The sequence below is a fragment of the Periplaneta americana genome, chromosome 5 (genome assembly GCF_040183065.1).
Source record: "Periplaneta americana isolate PAMFEO1 chromosome 5, P.americana_PAMFEO1_priV1, whole genome shotgun sequence".
Taxonomy (NCBI): domain Eukaryota; kingdom Metazoa; phylum Arthropoda; class Insecta; order Blattodea; family Blattidae; genus Periplaneta; species Periplaneta americana.
Genome location: NC_091121.1, coordinates 128017853 through 128043920, shown reverse-complemented (window position 1 = coordinate 128043920; position 26068 = coordinate 128017853).

Sequence of the window (26068 nt, the reverse complement as noted above, 5' to 3'; positions counted from 1 at the left end):
CATATTGTTGGTGACTAAAAAGTCTATCTTCCCGTTTTATACCTCCTCTTTATAACAGCAAAATTCCGATCTGACAGCGGCGTATGCTGATGCAAGTTGGGCGTCCTTTTCGCACAAAACGATGTGTAGATGTAATTAGAGTATATATCAGTGAAAAAATCGATAAGCCAAAAAATTTTATATGTGCCCTTTTCGAAATTGCATATTCAATTATAGGAATGGATAAGTGAATGTAGGTAAATTGGAGAGTTGATAATAAAAAAATATCCAGATAACACTGAACAACAAATTTTTACTTTTTGTCTTACTCCGAAATAAAAATAGGTGGATATTACTAATATGTGTGCCCCAAATATGAATTTAAAATCCAAATTGCCCCATCACGTACCATTTTCCGGAGAAAGTGAATTGATTTTTTTACAAAAAAACTTCTCTTTTTTAATTTTTCACTGCCACTGATAAAATTACAACACACTAGGAATTAAAAATATATCATAATACTTGAAAACTGTGTACTGGATACAAAAATGATGTTACATAGTTTAAAACACAAAAAAAAATAACGACAACAATAAAAATATTTCATGCATATGAGAAAAATCTCGGAATTTGAACTTAGCATTTAAAAGAATTTTCTGGATGACTTCCGTTTATAATTAGATCCTGGAATGTCTTTTTACAAGGATCCAACAATAGTCTATGAGCGTGCTGTATGATGATCTTCCTTTATATCGCCTTTCCATTTGAGATATTTTTTTTATGAAATCTTTCACTATGCTCGTCGCTTACCGCTCCAAGGTTAGGAGGAAAGAAATCGAAATGGGAATGTAAAAGTGTATTTTGGGTGACATATTACACTCCATTTTCTCATATACATTTGACATTGTTTCGATGTAGTTGTCTGCCCTAGAATTTCCAAGGAAATTTGAGCAAACATCTTTGAAAGCCCGACATGCTATTTTTTCTGCAATGGAAAATTTTTTCTCAGACAAAGAGTCAGCCATAAATTTGTGAATTTGTGGACCGATGAAAATGCTCTCTTTAAATTTGCCTTCACTTAAACTGGTAAACTTTTCTTTTAAATACTGAAAACCGTACCCTTGTTTATTCATTACGTAGACGTCACTTTGAACTGTTATGAAATTCACTGCACAGAAGGGACCAATATCTGTTTATTTATTAGTAGTAGGCCTACAAAAGAACATCCCAACAACTATAAGAAAGTCGACCTGGTTGGCGAGTTGGTATAGCGCTGGCCTTCTATGCCCAAGGTTGCGGGTTCGATCCCGGGCCAGGTCGATGGCATTTAAGTGTGCTAATATGCGACAGGCTCATGCCAGTAGACTTACTGGCATGTAAAAGAACTCCTGCGGGACAAAATTCCGGCACATCCGGCGACGCTGATATAACTTCTGCAGTTGCGAGCGTCGTTAAATAAACCATAACATTTAACACTATAAGAATTCGGGAATAGGTCATAAATTCATAAAATGCATTACCTTTTTTATGGTTTACAACCCCCAACCAGCGCCTGATGTTTGCTGGGGGAGCGCTCATCGAAAAGTGAAATCGTGTTATACGAGTATCTTAAAAACCTTACGTGATACGAAGAAAAGAGATGCATCTTCGTGTCAGCACACACAAAACCATAAAGGACATATTGTTTTGGATGGCTCGGTAGTGGATATTTCTTTCTTCTGCTGCTGTTGTGTTATGCAGTTGTTCGAGAGATGTCCGAAGTTGTCATGTAGGTCTCTATAGGAATATTTCTATCCAGAGAAACAATAGATGATGTTCACTACGTTACCAAGAAAAATTATTTTTTGTAGTTTTCGGACGAAGATGGAAGAGAATAAACGTTGATTGTACACCGCATAAGGAACTAATTGATTTCTCAGGTAAGTGGAGGAATAGGCCTATTCACCTGAAATTTACTGTAGTTAAACATTAGATATGTAGTTATAGTGTAGTAATATTAAGAACATGCTTTTATCGTTGCGTGCCTCGTGCAAACGTGTAGAAATTTCCATTTGGCGAATTTTTTCCGCGCGCGGGAACTGTAATTAGATGTAACGACGCGCGTTTCAAACTTGTGTTAGGCCCGATTTATCACATTTTCCAAGTTAGTATGTGTTTAAATGATGTAAGAAATTAATATTGAGATAAATAACGATTTTTACTTAGTTCAGAATTTTTTTTATTGCAGATGTCTCGTCAATGCAATCACGGAAACTTATTATGGCCGTAAGCGCTGTAAATGAAGGTGGGATTAAAATTCTTACTGCATACAAAACCTACAATATTCCGTTTGTTACATTATGGAGGCGAATGAAGTGTTATGTGCATAACGATAGGTTTAAACATGGACAGCGAACAGCACTATCACAAAAAGTGGAGAAGGAAATTAAAGAAAGTAGGTAGGCTATTTTAGAACTTCAAAAGAATGGATTTGGTTTGACCAGAAAGGAAGTAATAGATTTAGCCTTAAAAAACCTGATTCCAAGCAAGAGATACCTGTATTCAAAAGTGGTAACCTAGTAGTCTAATAAATGGTTTCAAAGGTTCATGAAGAGGCATGATCTGTAATGTTTGGTTTCATCAGACATGCCAGAACTTGTCAAAAACATCCCAAGCGGATGTGTTTGCGAACAATGTAAAAATTCAAAGTGATTCTTTTCTATCCAATACCGGGCATTTTATGCACGTTAAAAAGCTTGCTGTAATAAATTAAGAAGCTTAAGTGATAATATCCCAACAAGAAAATATATCTTCAAAAGTTTGGAGAATAATAAGAAAACTGAGATTTGTCAATTGTTTTGATTATCCATTTTAGGGCACCCATGCCCGTTATTGGATAATTATGTTCATTTTCTTTTACAGCATAGCTTTAATGATAAGACTGATAAAATGTAATTATATTCGTCAAAAGTTAGTGTATATTCAGGGGTGTGGTCGTACCAGGGGGACCAGGGTGCCGTTCTGGTACTTTTTTCTGCGCACTACTTCTTTATTTTTACTTTTAAAAATAACAATTGCCTCACTTGCTTCTTACTCAACTTTGTATTTTATGATTATAGTATTATGTATAATAACAGCGGCATGACTAATAAGTAGGGACCGAATTTTTAGGTTTTTAAAAGTCCATTTTAGGTTATTTGAATAGGTGAAATAGGTTTTTTAGATTTTTTTGTCGAAACTGTGAAATGGGTCGCATAAATTGTCTGATTATTAAAAAGTGTACACTTACATTCAATTTTAAATAACATAACTTTTCCCTCGGTGGTAAGGATGGAATCAATTCCAATCCTCTGTCGTAATAAATGTGATTTCACTTGTTTTGGCATAGCTTAAAAAAATAGAAAATATAAAAATTCAATGTTAATACCGGAAGCACCAGAATAGGGCACACTGCACAGAGACCTCAGAAGAGTTCACAGCGCATAACCGCAGATCACAGCCTTCTATCAGCAAACATCCCCGAAAACCTCACGAATTTCAACAATACGACTTCTTCGCAGTTCATTCGCCTCAAGAGAAACTTCAGTCATTTCATACCCTTCTATTGGCATGTCATATCTGCGATCAGTGGAAATTCCAAAATACATACAGTCCTAATCATTACCCTTGAGAGGGTGAAGCCTCTGGAGGACGGCCGAATATACAAAGAAAGACGGAATTTCCAGTTACCCATTTTATCCAAAAACAACAAAAGACTAAAGGGGTGAAGACCGCAGATTGTGTCGCTTTCTCCAATGCAGAAGGGAATAAAAATTATAAGATGTATTGAAATTTCTGAATACAGTGAAACCTCCCTAAAACGAAACGCGATTGTTTCAGAATATTTTTTCCGTTTTCAGAGGTTTTCGTTTTACAAACGGTTGAGTTCTGGCAAAGCTAAGAATAGGCTACTGCAATATGCTCACTGTAGGAAGAACACAATGAAGAAATAATTTGAAATAAAAGTTACTACAGTACATGCAAAGTTAATTTTATTTTCATAATTATTAACTATTAACTTACGTAATTGGAGCCTCTCTTCTCTCCCTCCCTCTGTGCCCTAGTTTCTTGGCCCCCACATTTCTTTTAAAGTGCATTGCCGTGACTTTTTTTTTTTTTTTGAAGGGAACGCTGTAGGATTTCCTTCGGTCCTGCATCAATGCATAGTGTAAATTGCGCCCTGATCCGTCGGTTGTGTTTGTGTAACTGCAGTTGTGTTTGATGGAAAATAGATTAACTTCACGTTAGACGAATCAATCCTTGGATGGCAGGTAGCATTGTCTAAAAACAGTATGACCTTACGGCCTTGACGTTTCATTGCTCCATTAAAATTATGAAGCCACTCTTCCATGATAGAACTGGTCATCTGGGCTTTTTTATTAAATCACACAGTTTTACTTTATTCGCACTGTTATTTAACACTGTAATGGCATATTAACACAAAACTCAGAATAAATAAACGGAAATGTGAAACTAAATTGACACTACACTACAATTATTCACAGTTTATTCATTACTCGCACTGTCCTTTATCGCTGTATTGGCTTGTTAGCACAAAACTGACAATAAATGAAAGAAAATGCAAGAGGGTTGGAAGAAGTAACGGTACAGGTCCTTGACAATAAGCACAGAATAGTGACATGGTTAGAGAAGCTTCACCCCAACGCCTGACAAAGAATAGCGAAAGTCTTCAAGATCATTGCATGTACAGTTACACAAAAAAAATTATGCCATGCTTCGTATAGTATTACCGCAAAAGTAAAAATGGTTTGAAAGAATATAGCAACAGTTACGCTTAAAAGTATCCGTTTTAGTCAGGTTTTTTTTTTTTTACCTAAATGATGCCCAAAAATGATTCCGTTTTCGCGTTAAGCAGTTTTCCGTTTTAAAGTATTAATTTACATAGGAAATCATTCCGTTCCCAAATTTATTTTTCGTTTGTGCAGGTTTCCTTTTCCAGGGTACGTTTTAGCAAGGTTTTACTGTATATTTATATAAAACGCAGTAAATATATAAAAACTCATAATAATTACGATTTAGATTTTTTAATTCTTAAGGTCCAATTTAGGTTTTTTAGGGTTAACAGAATTTACATATAGGCTATGACTCTTAAAACCATGATTGGGAAAATTATCTATGAAATTATGAGTTTAGAACTACGGAAAAAAATAGGTAAAAACCTATAAATCCGGTCCCTACTACTACTACTACTACTACTACTACTACTACTACTACTACTACTACTACTACTACTACTACTAATAATAATAATAATAATAATAATAATAATAATACAGAATTTAACTGCGCCTATATACAACATCCCAATCTCTTATTCAGCCCTTTACCTGCGTGCTTAAGCCACCAACTATGAAATACTTCTTTTTCCGAAAGAATTAAATAGGCCTACATACGGGTTCGGCTAATGTCTTTGACGTATTACACAATGGGGTAATACTGTACTATACTATGTATTCATGAAAGTTGTAATTCAGTAATAAAATTATAATAGATAACCCATCAAATTCGCAGTCATAAATAAATAGTTTACGTTGTTTCTTGAAAAGCGTCATGTAATAATAATAATAATAATAATAATAATAATAATAATAATAATAATAATAATAATATTTTCACGGTGCGCCCTGGTCCTATTTTATTAACGACTACACCCTTGTGTATACTTTCTCAAAACTTGAATTAAATTTTTGTTCAGAAATGTCAAAATAATAAGCGATTGATATCACTTCAAAAATATATATCCAAAAAACCGGGCTCTTACCTTATAGCAATGAGGGACCGAAAAACAGGAATGTGAAGGTCCATCATGACAAAAATGCAAGGTTGTTTTGTCCTAGTATCATATATCATATCATATCATATCATATCATATCATATCATATCATATCTTAATATTGTCTATGTCGTTAAAGCGGTTAATCGAACTCTCCATTCTGTTGACAACACTGAGATGGTCAGCTGAGGTTGCGAGTCGAGCGTGCGTCGGGATGGCAGTGATCGGGAAGTCGCGCCCTTGCAAACCGGGGCGGATGCCGTCAGATCGCGGGTACTGTCGTCGGGCGGCATCGCTTTGTTCGCAAGACCCTCCTAGGGTAAGCGGCAAGCAACGGGTCACTGCTTCTACTAATGGGGGAAAGTCTGGTTGCTCAAATGAGCCTGAGAAACAGGGATACTGTATCATTCTCAGGATCGTATTTCTAAAGGTTAGAACGCTCGCCGAAACCATGAAAATTCGAGTCATTTTGACTTCTGCCGCAACGAATATTTTTGTAATAATTTTAATATGTTTGTCACTTCTATATCATAAATCGCATTTCACATTATTTCATCCCTGACATAAGACATAAACAACGGAGAAATATTTTCAGTATTACAGGTTATGATTAAAATATCTTTCATTTTTCTCGTGATAATTAAAAATAATCATATTCTGTTTCAAATGAAAGTCGAATCTCACGTCTGTGCAACAAAATGAACGCGTTTGTCTTGAAATATGCTTACACGACTGAAACGCAGTTTATGAATGATTGATGACCTCAAAACAGTTAGTGAATTTGGACTACCGGACTTTAAAATATTGATAACAAAATTCAAGTATTGTGCTCCTTCAAAAATAAATTTCGATTTTTTCTGGGAAATACATATTTTGTCATCCCTTGTATGGAAAAAAAATGGTTTTCGGTATGCCGCTTTTCTCTCCGTCTCCACAGAGTTAATTTCCTTAACTCATTCGACCGACTTAGTTAATATTCAGTAATTATAGTCAGTTCATCTGGGAATGATATAATGCAATCATTTTAATGACAAATATAATTAATTTGTCCTATGACACTAACATTGACATAAACATAGACATTTTGGAAGTTTAAAGAGTTTACGTTTCGGCAATACTGCTGTACACAATTAGTCACATTTCTAAGTTTTCTGGAGTGAAAAGCTTCATGTTACCTCACAGCACTTTTTGTAGATTAAGAAAAACCTTTCTACATGCACACTGTCGTTCAAAGATATCTGACCTCGAATTGTCTGATCGTGTAAGCGGACTTTCTAACCACGGGACAAAATTTAAGGCAGACAGTTCTGCCTACATTATTAAAGTAGGAGAAAGATAGGCCTAGTAATTTTTTTTTCCTGATATGATTTATTTGTATATGTCAATTATTGTAATGATTTCTTTGAAATTGAAATTACAAATTATATTATTACATATTTAAAATAGGCCTAGATACAGTTTGCATCCAAAAGGGCAATTAATGCCCTTGCTCGAGGCAGTCCCAGTTACATAATATAATATTACAAGTTAAGTGATATAATTAAAATTACTGTTAGTAGAAATTGAAAAAAAAAAAAAAAAAATTAGTCAAGAAAAAGAAAAGAAAAAATATATTTATGAAAAATGTTAAATAATGGATAGTTTCAGTTTAAATAAATATAATCCAATATTTAATTATCTTGCTGAAAATGTTATTAAGGTTACTTAATTCTAGATTTATTTTAATAAAATGATTGTATAATCTTAGTCCTTAATATGAAGAATGAATTTTCCCAGATTTTGTATTTGTTTTTGGTTTCAGTAAAAGAGGTAAAGGGGGAACATTAGTGAGTTTTCTAACTTTTGCAATTTTCAACCGATCTCAATGATTTTTATACAGCACATGCAATGTTATAAATCTAAGTATCATGCAAACTGAAGAATGAATTTTCCCACATTTTGTATTTGATTTTGGTTTCAGTAAAGGAGGTAACATATTTCCCCTAGTATTATGAAATGTTTCTATGTAATTTTTACACTTACAATGATTTTTATTAAAAAGGTTCAATGGAGCTGAATAGTAAATTTGTTCAATATTATGAACACAAACTTCGGAAAAAATTAAATGTGTTGAGCAACATGTTTTGACACACAAATTTATTTATTTATCTATTTATTTATTTGTTTACTTATTTATTTATTTACTTATTCATGTATTTATCTATTTATATATCTATATATATTGATTTATTTATTTATTTATTTAATCTCATTTTATTCTGGAACAAAGGCAACGGATTAAGATTGATTTAGCAATTCTTACCCGACCAAAATGTGAATTATCTCAGGTTTCCGTTTTACGTGACTGCAGTGTATGAGAAATTGTATATTTTCACTAAAAGGCCAGAAAATCTAAACTAATAATAAATCTGTAACCTAAATTTTTCTGTAATTTTCGCTGTTCCAAAAAAAAAAAAAAAAAAAAAAAAATTCGTGCCAGCATATTATAATGAACTATCCTGAGACCGAAAATATCATTTTTGACATTTTTGTTTGTATGTCTGTCTGTATGATTGTTACATTTTCATGCGATAATTGCTGAATCATTTTCTATTAAAATTGGTATGAAAAATAAATTAGCTCCCACTTACATTGTAGGCTATATGGCATTCAAAATTTTTTGTTTAGAAGGGGGTTATATGGTGGCCTGAAATAAATAAATAGAAATATAATATCTAGCTTATTATTGATTTTTAGGAAAATGTTACACAAGAAAAGTTACTTTAAAATGTTTTCGACAAGTTTTATGACTGATATATAACGGGAAATATGAGTTTTAAAATAGCAATGCCTTTTATGTCAGTGTCGCCTCAGTCAGATTAATATAATGAAGTGAAGCGGCCTTGCATAACAAAGGGAAGACATTCATTTTACATTTTTATACTGATATCATTGTATTCTATGATATGTTAACTAACTTTATCAACATTAACATATAAAGAGAGAGTGTTTGTGTGTTTGCATGAGGTAATCTCAGCAACTACTTAACCGATTTGAAAGTGCATTTCTTCTACATTGACTTAGACTAACGTATATGACATTACGTTAACATCTGAGTAAATAGCGGACTGAGTACAAATGCGCCATAAGGTAGAATTAAAATAGATCCTTACGCACAGGAACTTTATATTCTGTCGAAATATTTTTATTACTTAATTACATATTTGGGTGAGCAATGGTAACATATAGTTCTACTTAAACTTTATTTGGTCCACATACTACATATACTACACTAGTCCATATACTACATTTTAATTTTTTTTTGTCCACGGAACATAATCGTGTTTTACGAGCGTTGTCGTAAAAGACGAGTAAGTCTATTTCCCCTGGACCAAAAATTTAATGCAATTGGAGTAAAAATTAGTTTTTTAACGTAGAGCTCACTGGAACTGAGTCATTTAATAAAGTGCCACGAAATGGCGTTCCTGTGTTCATAATTTATCCCATTTGCTTCCCAAAATAATATTTAGGCCTACGTACTATATTAATTTTAATTTGCTTTTATTTACGTAAACAAATATGCACAATTGGGCCAACACAAAAAATATCTTTGCACACAATCCGCGCTATATTGACATTGCTTTTAAGTGATCTATTAAAGAATGTATTCAATACCAATTTTATAAATATGTTAAACGAATTATCCTTGCACCAGAAAGTATGTTTCCTGGATCAAATTTAATATTGTAATTATATAATTACTTCTTAGTTTCATCTGCTATTGTATGACGTTGTTATGACTGAGATACCTGCTGTCAATTGTTGTTATTTATAACAATAGGACATAACTAACCGAGAATATAAGGAGTCGCGCTCAGAAGGATGGAGGTCGGGGTTTGGGATGGGCCACAAGCCGCAAGTCGTGCCACAGTTATTGCTTTGCTAATTATCCAGTATGGAGTATGGCGTGCTGTGCATTATACAGAACTTTTACCTATTAAGCATACTGATTAACCTTCTCAGTTATCACATTGTCTCCAGACGGTGTGTTAAAATTTATAGGTTATTTTCAATTATTTAGCCTAAGAACGTTTTTCCTCCCATGTATGTTGTGGGAAGATATCAAAGTTTCATCTTATTTTATAGTGTACGTTGGACAGCAATAAAATAATGTGTCCCATTTCGTACATTCTAGATATAGCCTACTAGATGACACTGCGTTGTTGTCTTTTGCTATACGGTACCGAGAATCATCCAGACTCCGCTGTCTCGTAAAAAAGCGGTATTGCGTTCTGGAAACTTGGATTCGATTTGTGCTTCGTTTATTTTACTGGATAAGAATAAGTTGGACATTAATAATGTCGGATAATATTCTCAGGCAGAGGTTCTGTACGTTAGTGTTAGATAGATAGGCGTATTGCTTTTATATGTTCCAAAATTTCCAAAAAAAAAAAAAACTCTTAGTTATCCCGAAATATTTTTGCCTAAAGCAAAACAAATTTCGAAGACTTAATAAGAGTAAGAAGAACTGGAGAATCGTTTACGAAATAGTAATTGGAACATTTCAGTGGGCCGACGAAGAGAAACTGGCGACTTGCCGATAACAGAGTTCGAACTTACCAGACTCGAGATAGAGAAAACAGCGCTGAACCTTCTCACAGAATTATGAACGAGAGGGTATTACTAGAACTAGATAACGCAGTCGAAAGTTGGTACGTAATAATAGCAGGCCTATGTTAGCATTCCGTTACGATCCAAATATTGATTATGCTCACTTGAATGATATTGAAATAGGTAAACTGGAAAAATATGCAATAAATGCAATGCAAAAAATTGGGCCTATGAGCCAAACGGATTATGTAGCGCTGCTAGAAAAAGTTGTCTCTCCTGAGATTCAAGAGTCCCCACAACATTAAAAAAAAAACTTACTTATAATTAGAGGACGGATGTTGATGACCTAAAACTCTATTTAAAATGATCAATAAAATGCCCTTAAAATAATGGAAAAATGACATAAAATTGAAAGAAAATGGCATTTAAATATTATTCACCGTAGGCCTACTCGCACCACAACTTCTTAAAAATTAGTCACCTTGTTTCAATGACTGCCCTGCAAATGTCAAAGAGAGGAGGCACCTTTCTGGAATTTGACTAAGATAAAGAAAAAGAGCATGCAACAAAATGAAAGCTTTAAAGGAAAACTATAGAATTTAATGAGGTTTTACAATGTGTTTCAATCAGGGGTGGTCCATGTCAGTGTCTTCATTCTCCGTCTCCTCCTCCTTTCACTCTTCACTTTTGTTACCAGACCTTCCAGATCGGGAGTGTAAATGAGAAAACAAATTGTGGACGCAGTGTGCATTCTTGCAATCTTTGTGTTAAAAATAATTTCTACTATAGTACATTCCTTCCGAACCATATTGGGGATACAAGTCCTATTGTCCAGGAAACTTTGAAAATTTCCCCCCTTTCAAACATAAATTCTAAAGACACCCTCGTACCAACAAAAGAACAGTAGCTGTCAAAGCCCTCACTTAAACTTAGCTGTTGTTAAGAGGCATTTTATTATTTCTGTTGTGTGAGGTGAAGCCTTCAATAAAATGAGGGATGGTCTTTAGAGTTTGTTCCAAACTATAAAACTCAGACTTCACTGTTATTCACTTATTCAGTAGGTAATTACTAGTAGAGCCCACTACTGATCTCTTTGCTTAGAAAAAGATTTAACAGGCCTATACGTAAAGAAGGAAGTACAATGCATTCAAAATGATCTAAAAGTTCTTCAAAATATTAAAAATGATAAAAAAATTCCGAAAAAATGTAAAAATGACCTATTAATTAAAACGTCAAAAAATGCAAAAAAAAATACAATATGGAAAATTAATTTTTTACGTTGATATTAACAGAAAGGATTTATATATTATTAGGTATCGTCTTAATGTTAAAAATAAGAAGATGACTTTTCATCAACATCCGTCCCCTACTTATAATAGTTTATCTTTGTGTGGAGTGTAGCATTGTATGGGGCAGAAACATGGATATTACGACGAAGTGAAGAGAAACAATAAGAAGTATTTGAAATGTGGATATACAAAGGAATGGAGCTTACATACATCATCAAGACACTTTTTAAATATTATAAGTAGACATCGGATTTTTAGGCACTAAAAATTGCAGTTTTAGGCGCCTAAAATAAGCTCAAAATTTGTAAAATTAGGGTCTATTTTAATGAAAATAGGCATTTTAGGCACATCAAGGTATCATACTTATTTCTTTCACTGAAATTTTTAGTTATACACTAAAATACGCACAAAAAAGTATGTTTAAACATTAAAAAAGAATACTATATTATATTTATAAACAGAGCTGCACAAATTTAATATATTGAAACTAATGAAATAATGATTATTGATATCAAGATTACTCATTTTAAGTTATTGAAATTCAGTTCCATGCTCAGACTTTATTATAATTATCTGCACAGTACACCACCAGAATTGTTTCTAAATTCTCCACAGTTAACCTTTGCCTTTTGTCACTGAGAATCATTTTGAAAGCAGAAAAACTTCTTTCAACCGAAACTGATGTGAGAGGCGCAAATTTTAAATTAGGTACAATAGAAACATCAATACTTACTGGAACATTTACACTTTCCCTCGATATCACTCTTGATACTTTTTCCAACAATGAAAATCCTACATTCTTATTTAATACGTTGTCCCACTTATTTTTAACTTTTTTCCCAGTTTCGCCCAAAGCAGAATGTATGTTCACTTGAGCTTCCTTTACTATTGCTATTTGGCTACAAAGAGATTGTTTTTCACGTTCTAATTGTTCAATGCTTGCAGGTATGAAAGAAAAGATTGATGTTATGTAGGCAATATCGTTTTTCACTCGTGAGTCATTCGGACAATCTTTCACTGCTTTCACACACGCTGCACTATCAGTTTCAGGTAATTTATCAATAACTGTGACCACTTCTTTAAAATACTTAGAATAATACACCACTGACTGAATCCAGGTTCCCCATCGTGTAACAACCGGCTGAGGTGGGAGTGGGATATCTGGAAAGTTCTCTCTGAATATTGAAATCCTGGATGGGGCTTTACAAAAACATTTTTTTGTGTTAGAAATAAACGAATTGACAAGAGGAAATTCATTCCGGATTGTTTCAGAAACCCTGTGAAGGCCATGTGCTAGACAGGTTACATGCGTGAGGTTAGGATAAAATGTTTTAAGAAGTGGAGCTGCAGCAACCATGTATGAGGCAGCATCAGTACAAAACAACAGAAGTTTAGAATCGTCTATATTACCTGAGTATAAAGACTGTAGGCCTTTATTTACAAAATAAGCAATGGCTTGGCTATTCACTTTCGAAAGTTCCTTAACACATACGAGGTGTGGAATCGAAGGTCCATCAGGACTAAGTTTTCCTACTACCATATTTGCTATATACCTATTCATAGGATCTGAGGTTTCATCCACAGAGACCCATATGTAAGAATCACCTATATCCTCCCGAATGGAAGCTAAAGTTTCATTGTATATTCTGCTAAGTAATTTTTTCTTAGGGTCGACTCGGATGGGATATTTTGTTTGCAGTATTTTTGTAAAAACTGTCTTAAAACCGGATTTTCAATTGCATTCCAGGGAATGTTAGCAGCAACAAACGCTCTGGTTAAATCAGCATAGAAATTGCTGCTGAGATTGGATGAAGTAGGCTGTGTTAGTAAAGTTTGTTGCAGTTGATTTTTCTGCTGAGCTTTAGCCTTATGAGCCGCTCCTTGCACATGCTGCTTTAGGTGGCACTTCTTTTCTTGCGAAATCTAAAAATGTAAAGTAAACTGAATTAAAATAAAATCCTAATTGTTGTATTGCCGTATTTCTATCACAAAGTTAGTGGGTTCGAACAATCAAAATTTTAATGACCTGCAAATACTTTAACTATCGGAATTTAAAAGGTTAAAGTGTAGTGGTCTTAAAAAGAATTATATCTCATGATAGCTCAGTCAATGTATAAATATTATAGGCCTACTCATTAAAATTAATAGAATTTATATATTTCAACTATTGTTACATACCTGTTTGCTACAAATCTTGCAGAATATTATTTTTCCATCATAAGTGAATTCTGAATATTCTGTTAGCCATTGCCGGATCAATGTAGATTTTGCACTTATATTTTTCGGCATTATCGCGTTAAACTTCACAGGAAAACGTCCTACCGCTCAAAAATTCTCAACACAAATAAGGTGAGGGAAAGAGCAACTGTTAACGAGCATTCAAATGAACCGTTGATATTGAGATTCAATTGGACAAAAATACAAAGTTCCACTTATTGTTGCATTTCCTGGTAGTGTTGAGGGCCATTCTTTTAAATATTTTGTAACGGTTTACCCTACTAATTCGCAGTTTTACGACTTTTCATAAATATTTCAAAAACACTCTTTCTCCAAAAATTGTGATTTTATGACACTCTGAAGGGCAGTACAGCTAATCGGTTTCAGACCGAAAACAGTCATTTTTATAGTATAGTATATCTCTGAATCGGTAGCAGCACATGTTGTGATTGTTGCCTGCTTCAAAACTAAGGTTGGTTCTTTGTCGGCATTTATGCCTCCAAACATGTTAAATTCGGTGAAATCTATTGCGAGTGTCGTGAGATTCAAAACATTTTGTTTCCTTTATCAATGGTTTCATGGCCGGTGTGAAGCAAACTTTCCACTTTTTTAATGCCTTAAATTTCGCAGTGAATGCATGTATAAATGATAAAAAGAGTAAAATGCGAAACTTTACAGTGAGTTAGGCATTTTTAGGCGAATATTAACAAATTAGGCTCTAATAACCGTTTTAGGGCATTTTAGGGCACTATAAAACTCTTTGAATACCTTTCAATTTCCATGAAACACAAATATTAATAATTATTTTTACTTTTCTCCTAAAGAAACAAAATAGGCATTTGCCCTAGAATCCGATGTCTGATTATAAGGTAGTACAACACCTTATTCTAAATGGCATCGTTTGGTGTAATAGTATAATACACGAAGGCTATTTTATAGCAACATTTAAAGTTCAAGGGCAGGTTTATCATTTAATTGGAAGTCCTCTTCCAGCTCTGAGTTCTCACAAATATATTTTCATTTACACACTGGCCAATTTTCTGTAAGTTTAATTTGGTAATATAATCAATAATCCGTGATGCTACAGCCCTTTTAAGGGCCCAGATCGACCAGCCGGCTATTGGCCTCACATCCACATGCCGAAGCAGAGGTGAACGATTATCCAAACAGAATGGAGATATCGTGTGGTTACCATGATGATCCCCCAGCCGTTTTAGCTGGCTTTCGTAACCGGATTTCGCCACCTACCGTAGCTCTCAAGTGCATCATGATGCTGGGTGAGCACAGATCCCGTATACTGGCGGAACTTTCATGAGGAAATTTCTTCCCCCGTGAGGACTCGAAGGAGTGCGCATTCCGTAACGCGACTTCTAGGCTGGGTGCGTTAGAGACCAGGCCACGGCGCGAGACAGTCAATTGGTATTGGTTGAACTACTCCAGAAAATATTAGGCCTACATGATAATAACCAGGCTTAGGATCCGAGACAACTTAAGAATGAAGAGAAGTTACAGTGTAACGGAGTACAGATGGAGTGAGGTGGAGCGTTGAGTTTTGTTTACCTGTGCGTTAGAGTACAATCCGGTTCGTGATCAGAGGTACAGTATTCTTCCGTCTCCCCCTACGAAACGAACTCAGGCCATCATAGTGCATTTTTAATTCATGGTAAACAGTTTTTTCGATCTAGTTACAAGTATGTACAGTTTCCCTGGAAAAGAATGAGACGATTGAATATTCCTAAGTCTCAGATGTAAGACACTGCGCATGATCGGAGACCAGAGCACTGATACACAAGATAACGAATATTGACTTACTTAAATTCAGGCTATTTGGTTTGTTACTAGCGTCGTTCCGAAATTCACTTCAAAAACTGCAAAAAAATTATAATATTACGTAAATAAAAGATAAATATATACATAAATCGTGTAGTTAAATCGACAATGGACCTTCATGACTAGATCGACACTCCGTACAGAAAGCATAGCTTTCGTGTCGTTTCAATAGCTCAGACGCTAAGACTTCTGCATGTTGTGTAGAAGAGAGCGAGTTCGATTCTTAGTCTATATCAACGATTTTTTTGTCTAAATAACGTTGAAATAGAGTTTTACAAAGTCCTCAGATTAAGTGTTAATGATCACAGACAATACAAAATTACAAGTTCTTATATTATAAACGTTAATCTAATGAATGCATTTATACACACACATACAATGTAAACACACACACACACACACACACACACACACACACACACACACATATATATATATATATATATATATATATTAAAAACTAACAATTAAAATGAAATTAAAAAATATTCCTAAGCCACACAGACAAACTTTTACAAAGGTTTAGAGTCTTTAGGTTATGTCATTTGCTGAGTAATTATTACAATATTTTATTTCCCATATGTGTAAGAAATGCACTCGCACAAAACAATTTTTGTTAAAAGTGTGGCTTTGGATTATTTCATTTTCACCCCTTCAATTGATTTTAATTATTTTATCTACGTGTTTGCAATAGTGTTTAATTTAATGCGCATTCAATTTTATTCATGTTATGATTGGATGAAAAAGCAATGTTGCAGTTATTGAATAATTACATATGTTAATACTAATTATTAAATGCATCTGTTACGTAACCAATTGCAGTATCTTTTGCAAAATCTTGAATGTTTAAGTTGTCAATAATATTTCTGTACTATATACTATAAGACGTTAAAAGAATTTGCAATAGATTTGGGATCCTCTATTTTATAATCATTGGCTTTAATGGAAAAATATTTTCTTTCTCAGGATATTTACAAGTTTAACTTTAATAATATTCCGAATAACTTTAATTGCATTATCTGAATTTTGTAATTTTCTATTCAAATGTATTCTATTTCCCTCTTTCATAATTTTTGATAAATTACACTGTATTTCTTGTAGTATTTAAGAACATGAGGATCATTACATTGCAACTCATTACATATAGATTCTTCTTTTTAATACATGAGATTTAAAAGTCCCTGCGTTATCTACATTTTTTTTACTTTTGAATTTTTTCACAACATTCAGTGGAGAACATCCACTGAAGTGATTCTGAGATTAAGTGAAAAATAAAATACATTTACTGTTAATATCAGTAGTACCAGTATCATATACATTTTTGCAAGATACATTTTGTAGACATAAATGTAAATAATCACTAGATACAACATTTACGATCCTTTTTTAGTTTTTAAATCAATATTTTGGAATTGTTCAGTGACATTGGAAACACGATTTGTTTATCATGTTCAGACAAGCCAATGATTATAGATTCTGTCGAATAGAAATTCAGTCTAATTCTGTGTACAAAACTTTTATCAATGGCTGTGCCACTTCAGCTTGTATGCTGGTGGGAAAATTACTCTACGACTAAGGTTTTCAGTTTCAAGGAGTGAATTTAATTTACTTTTACGGAAAAGTTCCGAAAGATAAGCTATGTTTATGTCATACAGATCACAAATTCCAAATGAGATTTCTAAAGTCTTTTCTTTACAAATTCAATGTTGGCTATAAATATTAATAAATAATGTAAGAAATATGAATGATTGTAGTTATAATTCTGCTTTACATTATAAAAAGCAAGAGGTTACATTCCGCGGCAAGATTCGAGCCTTCGATGTTTGGTTTTGTCGTCCAACGCTTAAGTACGGACGTATTCAATGCTTATGTTAATAACCTACAATTTAGCTATAGCAATGTGGTGTCAAAACTTGGGGTTTGTTTACTTAATGTAATTAGATTTACTTTGATTAGTTTCGCAACAATTGGACTTCCTGTTATATCCTGTTATTTAAATATTTAAGTTAGAGTTAATTTATTAACTCTTAATGTGCAAGATGCCCCTTATTTCAATAATTCTATATCACGTTAAATAGCCATTGTCTACACTAAAGTATTATCGTCATCCCACATTTCTAATTGTTATAGCTCTAATTGAGGCTGGATATAGGGCTAGATCTGCTGGCCGTTTGGTCGGTGTTCCTGGAAGTACAGCCGCGAGGTGGGTTCATCGTTACCAAAATTCAGGGGAGGTCGAAAATCGCCCTATTCCTGGGCGTCCGCGGATTTCTTCATTGGAAGAGGATGCTCTCTTATTCGAGACAGTTCGACAGGACCCCTTTCGGACTGCTAACGAAATAAGAGCAGCATCTAACTTTCCTGGTTCTTCACAGACTGTGATCAGCAGGTTTAGGAACCGCGGTATTAGGAGCCGGAGGGCTGCGCAAATGGAAATATTGGGGGAAGCACAAGCTGTCGATCGTCTTGCCTTCGTTGCCAATCGAGTGGATTTCGATTGGAGAAATGTAATTTTCTCCGACGAAACAACCATCTTGAGTGTTTACGAAGGTCCTGTCCGTGTCTATCGTAAGGATGGTCTCCGGCATGATCAGCGCTATGTGCACCGACGTGAAAGATCGGGGCGCTTTAGCATATCGTGTTGGGGGTGGATGTCTTACGATGGACCTGGCGTTATAGAACGCATCGATGGCCGGTTTAATGCGGGAACTTACGAGCACATTCTGGAAAATATATTCCTTCCCTCCGCCCGAGAATGTTTTCCCGAAGGAACATTGCTGTTCCAGCAGGATAACCATCCCGTGCACTACGCCCCAAGTATTCAAAGATGGTTTCAAAGGAGACCCCAGATTGAAATAATTAATTGGCCTCCGAAGTCACCTGATTTGAATGTCATCGAACATTAATGGGCGGAATTGAAAAAGAGAAGAATAGCCACCTATGCCCATCTACGCCCTCAAAATCGAGACGAATTGTGGAATCAAGTTGTTGACACCTGGGAAGATCTCGCCGGGGTCAGAACTTATTCCACAATCTCGTGATATCCATGCCGAATTGACTTAGAGTTGTAATAGAAGCTGATGGCATGTGGACAAGATTTTAAGTTAACAGGTCTCTTTTTGTTTCTTATGATTTTTGTTTGAGGAAGAATACTTTTAACTTCCAAGTAAGATTTATTTTTTTTTGACGACGTTCAGCCCACTTGTAAGACCCAGAAATTGGGCTTATATTATTCCATGTTTTTCGACAAATTAGACAGTCGAGGAACTCTAAAGAAATTAATTACACCTCAATAAAAAAAAGTTTTACATTGGATCGAACACGAGACGTTTCGATTATACAGTGGAACCGACACGGTACTATATGAGCTACCGAGACAAGACAGTGACAGCAACAGTCCAGAATGTAGATCCCATAGCAGGCATTTGCCATTCGGTACAGAGAAGCAATGATATTTTGTGACTCGAGCTATGTTGTGAAATCGTGGCCTTAAATGACTATCTTCTTCGTGATCCTTATTCTGGTCCTTGTCCTTGTTGTGGTCCTTGTAACAATTCTTGTTATATTTCTCATGGTACTTATTGTTACGTCGATATCGAGTGAACAGCGCTGTAGAACTTTAACTTCCGACGACCAAGAGTCGTCTCATTCCTTTTAAGGGTAACTGTACATTTTATTCAATCGTCGGTTTCTGGTTTAATTATGTGAATCCTACTTACTTGTAATCTGATACTAATATGTATTCCAATGTATTTATTTTTATTTTTACTGTGTACATTTTTAATTACATTATCGGCTTCTGTTTTTGTGTGATTTGTATTTGATTGTAACAATATTAATATGTAAGTATTCCACTATGTTTATTTTTATTTTATGAGATAAATTTTTATGTAACTTCCTCTTTTGATCTCATTATGTACCTAAATCGTATCAGTATGTAATTACTAGACATCGGATTTTTAGGCACTAAAAATTGCAGTTTTAGGCGCCTAAAATAAGTTCAAAATTTGTAAAATTAGGCTCTATTTTAATGAAAATAGGTATTTTAGGCACATCAAGGTATCATACTTATTTCTTTCACTGAAATTTTTAGTTATACACTAAAATACGCACAAAAAAGTATGTTTAAACATTAAAAAAGAATACTATATTATATTTATAAACAGAGCTGCACAAATTTAGTATATTGAAGCTAATGAAATAATGATTATTGATATCAAGATTACTCATTTTAAGTTATTGAAATTCAGTTCCATGCTCAGACTTTATTATAATTATCTGCACAGTACACCACCAGAATTTTTTCTAAATTCTCCACAGTTAACCTTTGCCTTTTGTCACTGAGAATCATTTTGAAAGCAGAAAAACTTCTTTCAACCGAAACTGATGTGAGAGGCGCAAATTTTAAATTAGGTACAATAGAAACATCAATACTTACTGGAACATTTACACTTTCCCTCGATATCACTCTTGATACTTTTTCCAACAATGAAAATCCTACATTCTTATTTAATACGTTGTCCCACTTATTTTTAACTTTTTTCCCAGTTTCGCCCAAAGCAGAATGTATGTTCACTTGAGCTTCCTTTACTATTGCTATTTGGCTACAAAGAGATTGTTTTTCACGTTCTAATTGTTCAATGCTTGCAGGTATGAAAGAAAAGATTGATGTTATGTAGGCAATATCGTTTTTCACTCGTGAGTCATTCAGACAATCTTTCACTGCTTTCACACACGCTGCACTATCAGTTTCAGGTAATTTATCAATAACTATGACCACTTCTTTAAAATACTTAGAATAATACACCACTGACTGAATCCAGGTTCCCCATCGTGTAACAACCGGCTGAGGTGGGAGTGGGATATCTGGAAAGTTCTCTCTGAATATTGAAATCCTGGATGGGGCTTTACAAAAACATTTTTTTGTGTTAGAAATAAACGAATTGACAAGAGGAAATTCATTCCGGATTGTTTCAGAAACCCTGTGAAGGCCATGTGCTAGACAGGTTACATGCGTGAGGTTAGGATAAAATGTTTTAAGAAGTGGAGCTGCAGCAACCATGTATGAGGCAGCATCAGTACAAAACAACAGAAGTTTAGAATCGTCTATATTACCTGAGTATAAAGACTGTAGGCCTTTATTTACAAAATAAGCAATGGCTTGGCTATTCACTTTCGAAAGTTCCTTAACACATACGAGGTGTGGAATCGAAGGTCCATCAGGACTAAGTTTTCCTACTACCATATTTGCTATATACCTATTCATAGGATCTGAGGTTTCATCCACAGAGACCCGTATGTAAGAATCACCTATATCCTCCCGAATGGAAGCTAAAGTTTCACTGTATATTCTGTCTAAGTAATTTTTTCTTAGGGTCGACTCAGATGGGATATTTTGTTTGCAGTATTTTTGTAAAAACTGTCTTAAAACCGGATTTTCAATTGCATTCCAGGGAATGTTAGCAGCAACAAACGCTCTGGTTAAATCAGCATAGAAATTGCTGCTGAGATTGGATGAAGTAGGCTGTGTTAGTAAAGTTTGTTGCAGTTGATTTTTCTGCTGAGCTTTAGCCTTATGAGCCGCTCCTTGCACATGCTGCTTTAGGTGGCAGTTCTTTTCTTGCGAAATCTAAAAATGTAAAGTAAACTGAATTAAAATAAAATCCTAATTGTTGTATTGTCGTATTTCTATCACAAAGTTAGTGGGTTCGAACAATCAAAATTTTAATGACCTGCAAATACTTTAACTATCGGAATTTAAAAGGTTAAAGTGTAGTGGTCTTAAAAAGAATTATATCTCATGATAGCTCAGTCAATGTATAAATATTATAGGCCTACTCATTAAAATTAATAGAATTTATATATTTCAACTATTGTTACATACCTGTTTGCTACAAATCTTGCAGAATATTATTTTTCCATCATAAGTGAATTCTGAATATTCTGTTAGCCATTGCCGGATCAATGTAGATTTTGCACTTATATTTTTCGGCATTATCGCGTTAAACTTCACAGGAAAACGTCCTACCGCTCAAAACTTCTCAACACAAATAAGGTGAGGGAAAGAGCAACTGTTAACGAGCATTCAAATGAACCGTTGTTATTGAGATTCAATTGGACAAAAATACAAAGTTCCACTTATTGTTGCATTTCCTGGTAGTGTTGAGGGCCATTCTTTTAAATATTTTGTAACGGTTTACCCTACTAATTCGCAGTTTTACGACTTTTCATAAATATTTCAAAAACACTCTTTCTCCAAAAATTGTGATTTTATGACACTCTGAAGGGCAGTACAGCTAATCGGTTTCAGACCGAAAACAGTCATCTCTGAATCGGTAGCAGCACATGTTGTGATTGTTGCCTGCTTCAAAACTAAGGTTGGTTCTTTGTCGGCATTTATGCCTCCAAACATGTTAAATTCGGTGAAATCTATTGCGAGTGTCGTGAGATTCAAAACATTTTGTTTCCTTTATCAATGGTTTCATGGCCGGTGTGAAGCAAACTTTCCACTTTTTTAATGCCTTAAATTTCGCAGTGAATGCATGTACAAATTATAAAAAGTAAGAGTAAAATGCGAAACTTTACAGTGAGTTAGGCATTTTTAGGCGAATATTAACAAATTAGGCTCTAATAACCGTTTTAGGGCATTTTAGGGCACTATAAAACTCTTTGAATACCTTTCAATTTCCATGAAACACAAATATTAATAATTATTTTTACTTTTCTCCTAAAGAAACAAAATAGGCATTTGCCCTAGAATCCGATGTCTGGTAATTACTTAATTCCGATCCAGTTGTATGTTCAACTATGTAAGGAAGTTTTAATCCTGGTTGAGTGTACGGCCCTAACTCTGCCAGGTTAAATAAAGCCATTATTATATTTCATTTAGGCTACATTTAATTTTGGTGAGTCCATATATTTGATTTCTCAATAGACTGAGCAACAATGAAAATAGATTTAACGCGATACCGGTACTCATCGACGCACCACGTCGGCCTGAGTTCAAGTTGACTACCGGTAAATAAATAATCTCTGTAAATATTAATACGACTAACACTGGTATTGCAATTTGCCTCACATAACTATTTTTTTTAATTTCTAATGCCCTTTTGTGAGAATTTTAAACTAAACTTTAAAATATGAATTGCGGGGATTCTTAACCATAGGCATTCAGTAAGACGCTACAGTAATTATATCACAGCACAAGATGACTGAATTCGTGAACACTGAATCAATATACATGATTACATCATATGATCAAGGGTAGAATGGCGACACTCTAGATGCCTCTCATTATAACTGATACTAAGCAACATCGAGTTTCGTTAACAGTTCAACAATTAATACAATATTATACTTACATGTTTTCTATTTTCTTTATAATATTTCTCTCTTACCAATAACGTATGATTGTACATGTAACCAATAAAAATCATGTCTGAAAGCCTGAATAATACTACAAAAAGTCCGCACCTTATGGAGTAATGGTCAGCGCGTCTGGCCGCGAAACCAGGTGACCCGGATTAGAATCCCGGTTGGGGCAAGTTGCCTGGTATAGGTTTTTTCGGGGTTTTCCCTCAATCCAATATGAGCAAATCCTAAATAACTTTCGGTGCTGGACCCCGGACTCATATCACTGGGGCATTATCACCTTCATCTCATTCAGACGCTAAATAACCTGAGATGTTTATCAGCGTCGTAAAATAACCCAATAAAATACTAAAGAAATAGAAATATTTTATCCTTAAGAGAAAAAAACTGCAGATGCAATAAAATCTAGAACTACCTACTGTCCGTGTGTCGTTTCCTGAGCTGTTTCCTTGTGGGGCGGGATGTATATATATATATATATATATATATATATATATATATATATATATATATATATATATATATACTATAATGCGTACTGCATGATTTTTATTTCTGATTGATAGTAATCACTATCGACACATTTTTGTTATGTTAATTTTCACTGAAAGTATGTTCTCATTCACGTCAATTGTTCATAACAGCCACTCCATCGTCTCGTTTCGCTTTAATGTAGTCTCTTATTGTTCCTGAGTTATTTAGTCGAAAAAAAATATTTGTAAGTGTGTTGCCCACATTACCTTAAAAAGAAAGGACTTTACCGTGCGAATATAATGCTAGGAAAATGTGTATGGCGTGATACTGGTAGACGTGACGGCGTGCAATCGTGACATTAAGATCATAACAAAACACCAAAGTAGATTCTGATTTGATTTCAATGCCTCTTCATAATAAACTACCACGAGACCTATGTTTATTTTGTCTGGAGTTTTGTTTTTAAGTTATTTTCTCATGCAAGTTTATGCTTCATGTAGAAATCGTTTTATAATTACAAATCTGTAAATATGTAATTAAATATGCCCTTTAATTAAAAACTCCGTAACCATTTTTTCTTACGGTACCGGTAAGTGAAAAGGTGTTTCTGTGAAAATTATCGAAATTTTGATCATGTAAAACCATAACCATGCTAGATAGAGTATAATTCAAATTACATTGTAATTCTGACTTTTACATTATGTTTATAATGCTAATTAATGAAAATATTATGTGTAGTCTATATTACATAGTGGAAATATAGGCTACAATCTATCAAAAGTTCATAACATATTATAAATACTTAACTATTAATACCGGTACTTCGTTCCAGATAACTATTTTATTCACTACAATATCTGACTTAGTAAAGTGACTTTATAACATTAATTGTCTTATCTAAATTCTATCCTGATGCTTTTAATCTCTGCCAGATACTGAATTTGGAAATAACGTAGTGTAATGCACTAATATCACAAAAATACAATATTGTGACATCAAATACAGATTTATCAACGTGTAAAGACATTCAATCAATTTCAATTTAGGTTTCAATTTTTTGCTCTGTTACATTCGACAATATGCAGTCGGATTACTTCTATACATAGTCCTATAAAAGTAACTGTAGAAGTACGAAACTGAACTTAATGTTATTAAAATAGTTTTTTGTTTAACTTTACATAATTAGGAGTCTATATCCGACTTACATGAATATTTCATACCATAAAACAAACAAATATTGTACTGATACTTTTAATTAGAGTGTAAAAGTATGTGGAGGAAGGAAAGGATCAGCGATAATGTTAACCCCAAAAATATAGAAGATAAGTATTGTATCCATATGTTTCTACAAAAATCAGTTTCACGAAGCAGTAAAACCGCAATGAAATTTTCCCTGGCCGTCAGTTTCAGAGAGATAATTTTGTCAACGGATGCAGCCCGTCGTGTCAGTCGAAGTGGGACGCACTGCGAAGTTACTGATCTAGCACAAAGGTCATACCGGACCACTTGCTCAAATAACTGCGAGTTCCCCTCCGCCATACACATGTTGCAGAAACATCTTTCCAAGAAAGTGTTCTAGACACAAAAACTAAATAGAACTTGCAGCTGACGGAAAACTTATTATATTTTCGCCATCTCCTACAAAATCTTCTCGGAAGAATTCATGCTATCTGTCAATGTCAAATATATTTCGCAGTTCTTAAAACTGCTGCGTATTTGCCCCGGAAGAGAAAGGTTAGAGAAAGTAGGCCTACTTTCTAACTACTAAACTATAGGTTTCAAGTTATTAGTTTAAGACCTTTTTAAGAAAAACACGATGCATTTTGAATTTTTACATCACTTTTATCTTCTTCTGACTTATTGTAGGCTTAACGCCTGTATCATATATAATCCTTCCTTTCATCTATTCCCAGGACGGCCAAGTTTTCTCATCCTTCCTGGTATGCATCCCTCGCTATACTTACGTTTCTGTCATCTCACATTCTATATTTGTTCTATTCTGTTCTTCGTTTTATGATCCACTCATCTATTGCTAGAATGTTGCATTTTCCCCTGATTGTATTACTTCTTACTCTTTCATATCTGATTTTCCTAACTATTCTTCTGAAAACAGCCATTTCTGTATTTTCTAATAATTGACTTGTTTTGGCAGTATCTGCTCGTGTTTCAACTGAATGGGTTAATATTTATGTTATTATTGATTTATATTATATAAATACTTACTGTTGGTTGTTCTTTAAGATATTTATTTCTCCATAATGTAATATTAGTATCACTCAATATCCAGCTATTCTTAAGCACAAACTTACGTATCAATCATTGTAAATGGTCCTTAGAGTCTGAGATTAGTACGGAATTTTCAACATAACAAATATTAGGTCAATTTTGCCTATTCTATAGCTACCCCTTCATTGTTTTTACCTCTTTCATAATTGCATTCATTGCAATATTAAAAAGTCAAGGACTAAGAGAATCTCCCTGTCCAACACCTTTGGTTATTGGAAAC